Below are 8721 nucleotides of genomic sequence, written 5' to 3'. Positions count from 1 at the left end.
AAATAATAAAAATGTTGTTTGGGTAAAGCGTAGCATGACCACGCAATTGTCATTCAAGGTGTGACGGCGCTGAAAAAAAAAAACACTTATGGACAGAATTAAAGTAGATGAAGCCGTGTTAAACATTACCAATTTTCAAAATATTGGAAAAAAATAAAAAATATAGCAAATGCAAGCCAGGAACTGGAACTGCAACGCACTGGAACTGCAAGCACTGGTGTGAACTATGCCATTGAAAACCATATAACCTACTTTCCATGCGTTGTTGATGCAGAAAAAAAAACGCACTGGACTGCATGTGGTGTGAACTGGCCCTTAACCACTTAATCACCGCCCTATAGACGAAAGACGTCTACAAGGCGGTTCCTTAACTCTGGGAGGACGTCCATGGACGTCCTCCCAAAATCGTGCTACCGCGCGCCCCCTGGGGTGCGCACACGGGAATGTCCGTGACGGGATCACGGTAAATCGCCGTTGATAGCGGCGGTTTACCACGTGATCGCTCCGTCCAATGACGGAGCGATCACTTGTAAACAAACTGGCGTCATGTGATGACGCCGGTTCCTCCCTCCCCTCTCTGTAACGAACGGTACAGTGTGAGAGGAGAGGGGGGAGAGCGGATGCAGCACGAGTGCTGTGGGCTGGATCTGTGACAAATGCAGTCACAGATCCAGCCATCCATCCCTGCTCAGCCATCCCTGCCCCATAACAATACTCTGCAACATAACCAAACTGTGCAATACTCTGCAATACCCCACAATACTCTGCAATACCCCACAATACTATGCAATACCCCACAATACTCTGAAATACCCCACAATACTCTGCAATACCCCACAATACTCTGCAATACCCCACACTACTCTGCAATACCCCACAATACTCTGCAATACCCCACAATACTCTGCAATACCCCACACTACTCTGCAATACCCCACAATACTCTGCAATACCCCACAATACCCTGCAACGTCACCTATGGGGGTTTTTAAGTAGCGAAGTTTGGCGCCATTCCACGAGCGTGTGCAATTTTGGAGGGTGACATGTTGGGTATCTATTTACTTGGCGTAACTTCATCTTTCACATTCTGTAAAAGAATGAAGAAAAAAATACAAAATTTGCTAAATTTTATAACAGAAACAAAGAAAAATTCATTTTTTTTACAGAATTTTTAGTCTTTTTTCTTTTATAGCGCAAAAAATAAAAAACCCAACAGTGATTAAATACCACCAAAAGAAAGCTCTATTTGTGTGAAAAAAAGGATGAAAATTTCATTTGGGTACAATGTTGTATGACTAAGTAATTGTCATTCAAATTGTGAGAGCACCGAAAGCTGAAAATTGGTCTGGTTATTAAGTGGGTTTACGTGCCTGGTGGTCAAGTGGTTAACATTTATGGGGATCTGTATCAAATGCTTTTGCAATATCCAGATACAGCATGTCTACAGGCCTTCCTTTATCTAGATGGCAACTCATCTCCTCATAGAAGGTTAATAGATTGGTTTGGCAAGAATGATTTTTCATGAATCCATGCTGATTACTGCTAATGATACCGTTCTCATTACTAAAATCTTGTATATAGCCCCTTATCATCCCCTCCAAGAGCTTGCATACTATTGATGTTAGGCTAGCTGGTCTGTAATTCCCAGGGATGTATCTTGGCACTTTTTTAAATATTGGTGCTACATTGGTGTTATGTACTGGAACGTACCTTGCAGCCAGAGCCTAGTGTGCAGGAAGAGGCCTCTCTTACAGCCCCGGCTCTGGAGCTGCTGGAGTGGGGACAGCAAGCTCGGGAGCGCGGCGAGGTAGGAGTGCCTCGTGATGACAACAGTCCGGCACGGTTGGTGGTCCTTCAGGACGGTTGGTGCAGGAGATAGCGTCTCTGGAGCTGGCACAGGTACTGGATAGCAGGAGCTGGTGGAGCAAGCCGGTTTAAGCAGGTAATCAGGTGGTTAATGCAAGCGTGGTCAGATTCAGGCGCAGGGTCTGGTAATGGTGGGCAGGAGAGCAGAGCGGAGTCAGAGCAAGCCAGGGGTCGGATTGGAGAGGTTCGGATGGTCAGACAGAGCCGGGTCAGTTGGGGTAACAGGTTTCAACAGGTCACAGGTTTACCGATACAACGCTGCAGATCAGACAGCAAAGTGTCACTGCAGCTGCTGGCTTTTTAAAGGCCGAGTGGCGCCAATCACGCATTAACGAGCATGCGCGCGTTCCCGCCTTCATGCGAGTGTAGTAGGCGCACGTGCGCTTGTAATAGGCACATGCGCGCGCACATTTGGCGCATAACCGTGTGCATATGGGACGCGCCTGCGCACATGAATAGGTGACTGATGCTGATTCTGGCCATTAGTATGTGTGCGCATGCGTGCACGCAGGAGCCTATTGGCAGGTCCCTGACAATTGGCTTTTCTGCAATCAGCTGGTATCATTCCAGTCCGTAGACCAGGGATATGCAATTAGCGGACCTCCAGCTGTTACAGGACTACAAGTCCCATGAGGCATAGCAAGACTCTGACAGCCACAAGCATGACACCCAGAGGCAGAGGCATGATGGGACTTGTAGTTTTGCAACAGCTGTAGGTCCGCTAATTGCATATACCTGCCGTAGACTGTTCGTAAAAATTAGGAACAATGGTCTGGCAAGCCATCTGGTCCTGATGACTTATTAATGTTTTTCAAGTCTATTTATAATTCAGTCCTCTGTTAGCCATGGGGGTGCTTCCTTTGACGTTTCATGAGGATAAACATTGCAGTCTTGGTTACTGAATCCCACCCGTTTCCCTCATGAAGACTGAGGAGAGGAATAAATTCAAAACCTTCGCCATCTCTCCGTCTTTTGTAACCAGATTGCCTTCATCATGCTTTATTGGGCCAATATGTTCTGACCTCCCTTTCTTACTATTTATATACTTAAAGCGGAGTTCCACCCATATAAAAGTCAGCAGCTACAAAAAGTGTAGCTGCTGACTTTTATTAATCGGACGCTCACCTGTCCCAGGTTCTAGCGATGCGGGCGTACGAAGCCCCACTCGTATCCTCCACCTCTCTGCAGCGCCGGCATTGTGATTGTGGGCGGGCAGCTGTGGCTTCACAGCCGGGCACAAACTGCGCATATGCGAGCCGCCGTGATTGGCCGGTAATCATCTGGGACCTGTGACGTGTCCCAGATTATTGCCGAGAGGGAGGGGGGAGACGTGAACTTCCCTCCGGCGCAGCAGACCCCCGGGAGGAAGTGTGAGCTGGAACCCTCTAAAAATAGGGATTCTGCCCCCCCCAAAAAATGACATGCCAAATGTGAAATGTCAGGGAGTCACCTGCTTTTAAAGCGGAAGTTCCATTTTTGGGTGGAACTCCGTTTTAAAGATTTCTTTTTTTAGTCTCCTCCGCTTTCGTGTTTTATCTTAGCCGCCCTGATTACACCCTTACATTCCTTATAACATTCTTTGTAAAGTTGGAATGCTGATGATGACCCTTCAGCCTTGTATTGTTTAAAGGCATCTCCTTTGCTTTTATATGCATTTTTACGTTGGAGTTAAGCCACCCAGGACTTTTGTTACCTCTTTTAAATGTATTTCCCTTTGGGATGCACTGACCAATACCTTTATTTAAAATGCTCTTAAAGCACTCCCATTTTTCCTCCGTGTTCTTTGTTCCTAGGATTTTATCCCATTTAATATCTTCTAGCAAGGAGCGCAGTTTAGGGAAGTTGGCTCTTTTGAAATTCAGTGTCTTTGTCAGTGGCGGGTGGTGCTCAAAAGTTTTGGGGGGGCGCATACGAAAAAAAAAAAATTGCAGCCACACTATTTTTTGGTGACGCTTCAGCCAATCAGGTTCCTGATAACCAGAATCCGGGAACCTGATTGGCTGAAACGGCCGTCAGTCTTATCCAAGGAACGCAGGGCCGCTGGCGCTGATAGGCAGTTCCACTCAACCAACAATAACATACATTTGTGCAATACAATGCATGAATGTATGTTATTTGCGAGAGGGGGTGGCGCTGCAGCGCCCTCTATAGACGGCCGCCAGAACTGCAGTTAAAATGTAAAAATGACATTTTAGCCCAAAAAAAGTTCTTAAAGCGGAGGTTCACCCATGGAGAACACATTTTCCCCTTAGATTCCTGCTCGTTTTGTCTGGGGGAATCGGCTATTTGTTTTAAAATATGATCCGTACTTACCGTTTACGAGATGCATCTTCTCCGTCGCTTCCGGGTATGGGCTGCGGGACTGGGCGTTCCTTCTTGATTGACAGTCTTCCGAGAGGCTTCCGACGGTCGCATCCAACGCGTCACGATTTTCCGAAAGAAGCCGAACGTCGGTGCGCAGGCGCAGTATAGAGCTGCACCGATGTTCGGCTTCTTTCGGCTACTAGTGACGCGATGGATGCGACCGTCGGAAGCCTCTCGGAAGACTGTCAATCAAGAAGGAACGCCCGCTCCCGAAGACCCATACCCGGAAGCGACGGAGAGGATGCATCTCGAAAACGGGTAAGTACTGCTCATATTTTAAAACAAATAGCCGATTCCCCTAGACAAAACGAGCATCCAGCTATGGGGGAAAGAGGAAAAAAAACAGAAATGGGTGAACTCCCGCTTTAAAGGGCCTGTTTTTTTTTGTGTGACTATGGGAGGGGGGCGGTGTTCGGGCGTACCTATGGACGCGCCGCCACTGGTCTTTGTATTACCCTTGTGTTTCCCATTTGTGTGATTTATGCTGAAGCCCTTTGACCTGTGGTCGCTGTTTCCTAAATTGCCCCATATTTCCACATCCGTGATCAGGTCTGTGTTGTTAGTAATTAGTAGGTCTAGTAACACATTGTTTCTTTTTTGTGCATTTACCATCTGATCCATGAAACTGTTCTGCAAGAAATTTAGGAAAGGGATGAATGTGCGGTTCCTTCCACCCAGTTTATGTCTGGATAATTAAAATCCCCCATTATAATAAAACTTCCCATCCTTACTGTGATGGGAGGTCCGCCTCCCCCTGATTCCTCTGTTTAGGGGGCCTATAGCATACCCCCAGTATTACTTTCCCCTGGGTTTCCTCTCTTTGAAGCTCTACCCATAAGGCCGCGTACACACGCTCAGTCCATCCGATGAGAACGGTCCGTCGGACCATTCTCATCGGATGGACTGACCGTGTGTACGCGGCCTTATGGGTAGAGCTTCAAAGGGAGAAAACCCAGGGGAAAGTTTACCGCTGAAGCAGACTGATGGTCTGATGTGCGTACAAACCATCAGTTCAAAAACCGATCGGGTCAGAACGCGGTGATGTAAAACACACGACGTGCTGAAAAAAACGAAGTTCAATGCTTCCAAGCATGCATTGACTTGATTCTGAGCATGCGCGGGTTTTGAACCAATGCTTTTGTGTACTAACCATTTGTTTTGTCTAGGGTTGTCCAGATACCGATACCAGTATCGGTATCGGGACCGATACCGAGTATTTGCGGGAGTACTCGTACTCGCGCAAATACCCCCGATACCTAAATAGAATACTTCCCCCCCCTTTCCCCCCCCCCGCCGCTCCTGCCGCATCGTGCCGCCGCATCGAGGGACATGGCTAGAGGGACATTGCTGCATATGTGAGGGACATGGCTAGAGGGACATTGCTGCATATGTGAGGGACATTGCTGCATATGGGAGGGACATGGCTGCATATGTGAGGGACATGGCTAGAGGGACATGGCTGCATATGTGAGGGACATGGCTAGAGGGACATGGCTGCATATGTGGGGGACATGGCTGCATATGGGGGGGACATGGCTGCATTTGGGGACACATTTAAAAAAAGTATCGGTATTCGGTATCGGCGACTACTTGAAAAAAAGTATCGGTACTTGTACTCGGTCCTAAAAAAGTGGTATCGGGACAACCCTAGTTTTGTCCTATCGGTCAGCCGTCCATCGGTTCGATTTTAAAGCAAGTTCTCTTTTTTTGGACCGAAGGACAACAGACCGATGGAGCGTACACACGGTCGGTTTGGACCGATGAAACCGAACTTCAGTCCGTTTTCATCGTTTTGGACCGATGGTGTGTACGCGGCCTTAGGATTCCACCTTCTCCCTTGCTCCTTAGTGATGTCGTCCCTCGCATTCTCTTGTACACCATTCTTGATATACAGGCATACCCCTCACCCTTTTTTACTCTCCCTATCTCTGCGATATAGGGAATACCCTTGAATGGTTGCCAGCCAATCATGGGAGCTGTTAAACCAAGTCTCTAATATTTCCCACAAATCTAACTCCTCCTCATACAACAGCAGCTCTAGTTCTCCCATCTTGTCGGCAAGACTCCTGGCATTAGTGAACAAGTCTCATAGTTGGTCTCCTTGTTGGTTGTTCTGACGTTGCAATCAGTGTTGTTCATCTTCCTTTAAAAAAGTAACTAGTTACAATTACAAGTTACTTGTCCAAAAAAGTAATTGAGTTAGTGACTCAGTTACTTTATTAGCAAAGTAACTAGTTACTCGGAAAAGTAACTGAGAATTTTTTTGAAAAATGTGCAAGCACCTGGAGGTATCTGCTATATCATCCAATCACATGCAGGGTCAGGGCACCCCCCAGGAATGGTAATTTATTCAATTTTTCATTTTTAAAATGTCATTTTAAGCATTATAAAAAATTGCTGCCTGCAAAAAAAAAAAAGTCACGTCTGCGGCCGCGGATGTGGCTTTCACACAAGTCACGTCTGCGGCCGCGGGCGGGAGACTCCAGGGGCGCGTGCATGCGCCGCGCCAGCACCATCCTCCGATTCAGTCCGACACTGAGTCGCATGCTCGCCGGCGACCAATCAAGGAGCAACATGGCATCATGTGATGACAGACAGTGTGACCGGGCCACCCAATCACAGTTCACACTGCATTTACATGCTCCATCCCGCCGGCCCTGAGGAGAAATTAGACAGAGACATGACCCCGGACTGCCACCCGCGCCGTGCGCTCAATGTAACTTTGTAACGCCGCCAATGTAATGGCAACGGCGTTGGCGATGGGGTAAAAGTAATCAGGTAGATTACTAGTTACCCCTTGACGGCCAATCGTTACGTAACAGCGTTTATTTAAACGCCGTTACTTACAACACTGGTTGCAATTAGGACTTGTTAATTTACTTACCTCGGGTTTATGTTCTTTAGTCAACCTACAACTAATGCCTCCGATACTGTACTACCCTCTGAAATTTGTTCCCCGCTGGCTATCTCTATGCCTAGACCCTCCCCCACATCGCCTAATTTAAAAATACCTCTAACTTTTCGGCCATCTTCTCTCCCAGCCGAGTTGCACCTTCCCCACTTAGGTGCAGTCCATCCCTGCTAAAGAGACTCAGTAACTGACTGAGAAGTTGTCCCAGTTCTCCAGGAACCTAAACCCCTCTTTTCTACACCAGCTCCTCAAACACTTGTTTACTTCCCTAATCTCCTGCTGGCTTTCTGGTGTGGCTTGGGGTACCGGCAGGATTTCTGAGAATACTACCTTGGAGGTCTTTTCCCTCAATTTAGCTCCTAAGTCCTTAAAATTGTTTTTTCTTTAGGACACTCCATCTTCCTCTGATTTTGTCATTGGTGCCAACATGCACCATGACAGCCGGGTCTTCCACAGCCCCTCCCATTAATCTGTCCACCAGTTCCGCGATGTTGCGAGCCCACGCGCCCGGTAGACAACATACAGTTTGGCGCTTCAGGTCTCCTGTGTTGCGGTGCTTCTGAATCGCTTTTCGGAAGCGCCGCTCGTTCATTGCAATGGGCAAGGGTGGTGTAGGAGCGCTGTATACATCGCTCCTACATCGCCCCAAAGATGCTGCTTGCAGGACTTTTCCGAACGTCCTGCAAGTGCACCGTCCAGGTGTGAAAGCACCCATTGCAGACATCCTAACCTGCAAAAACTCATTTCAGGGAGGTGACGCTTCGTGCCGGTGCGGACCCTCCCCCATGAAATGCAGCCTTACCAATGTCAATTAAATGCAGCCCATCAGTGTCCATCCGTGCCACCTCATCAGTGTCTACCAGCGCAGCCCATCAATGTCCATTTGTGCCACCATATCAGTGCCCACCAGTGCAGCCCATCAGTGCAGCCTATCATTGTCAGTCAGTGTCCTTCAGTGCCACCTCATCCATGCAGCCTATCGGTGTCCATCAGTGCAGCCTATCAGTGTCCATCAGTGTCACCTCATCAGTGCCCACCAATGCAACCTCATCAATGCCCACCAGTGTCAGTGTCTTTCAGTGCCACCTCATCAGTGCCCACCAGTGCAGCCTATCAGTGTCCATCAGTGCCGACCGGGGTGGCGCGCTCTATGATCGCTTTGTCTTTAGGCCATTTTATTCTCTCGGGTCTCTGCTAAAAAAATATATAGGCCCAGATTCTCAAAGGGTTTACGACGGCGCAGCGCCATGTACGCCGTCTTAAGTCTAAATCTGGCCCGTCGTATCTATGCGACTGATTCTTAGAATCAGTTACGCATAGATATCCATTAGATCCGACAGGCGTAAGTCTCTTACGCCGTCTGATCTTAACTGCAATTTTTTTTTGCCCGCTAGGTGGCGCTTCCGTCGATTTCCGCGTTGAGTATGCAAATAAGCTAGATACGCAAATTCCCGAACGTACGCGCGGCCGACACAGTAAAGTTACAACGTTTACGTTAGGCTTTTCCCGGCGTAAAGTTTCCCCTGCTATATGAGGGGCAACCAATGTTAAGTATGGCTGTCGTTCCTGCGTCTAAAATT

The sequence above is a fragment of the Rana temporaria genome, chromosome 3, assembly GCF_905171775.1.
Source record: "Rana temporaria chromosome 3, aRanTem1.1, whole genome shotgun sequence".
Classification (NCBI taxonomy): Eukaryota; Metazoa; Chordata; class Amphibia; order Anura; family Ranidae; genus Rana; species Rana temporaria.
Note: the sequence above shows the minus strand (reverse complement) of the source record.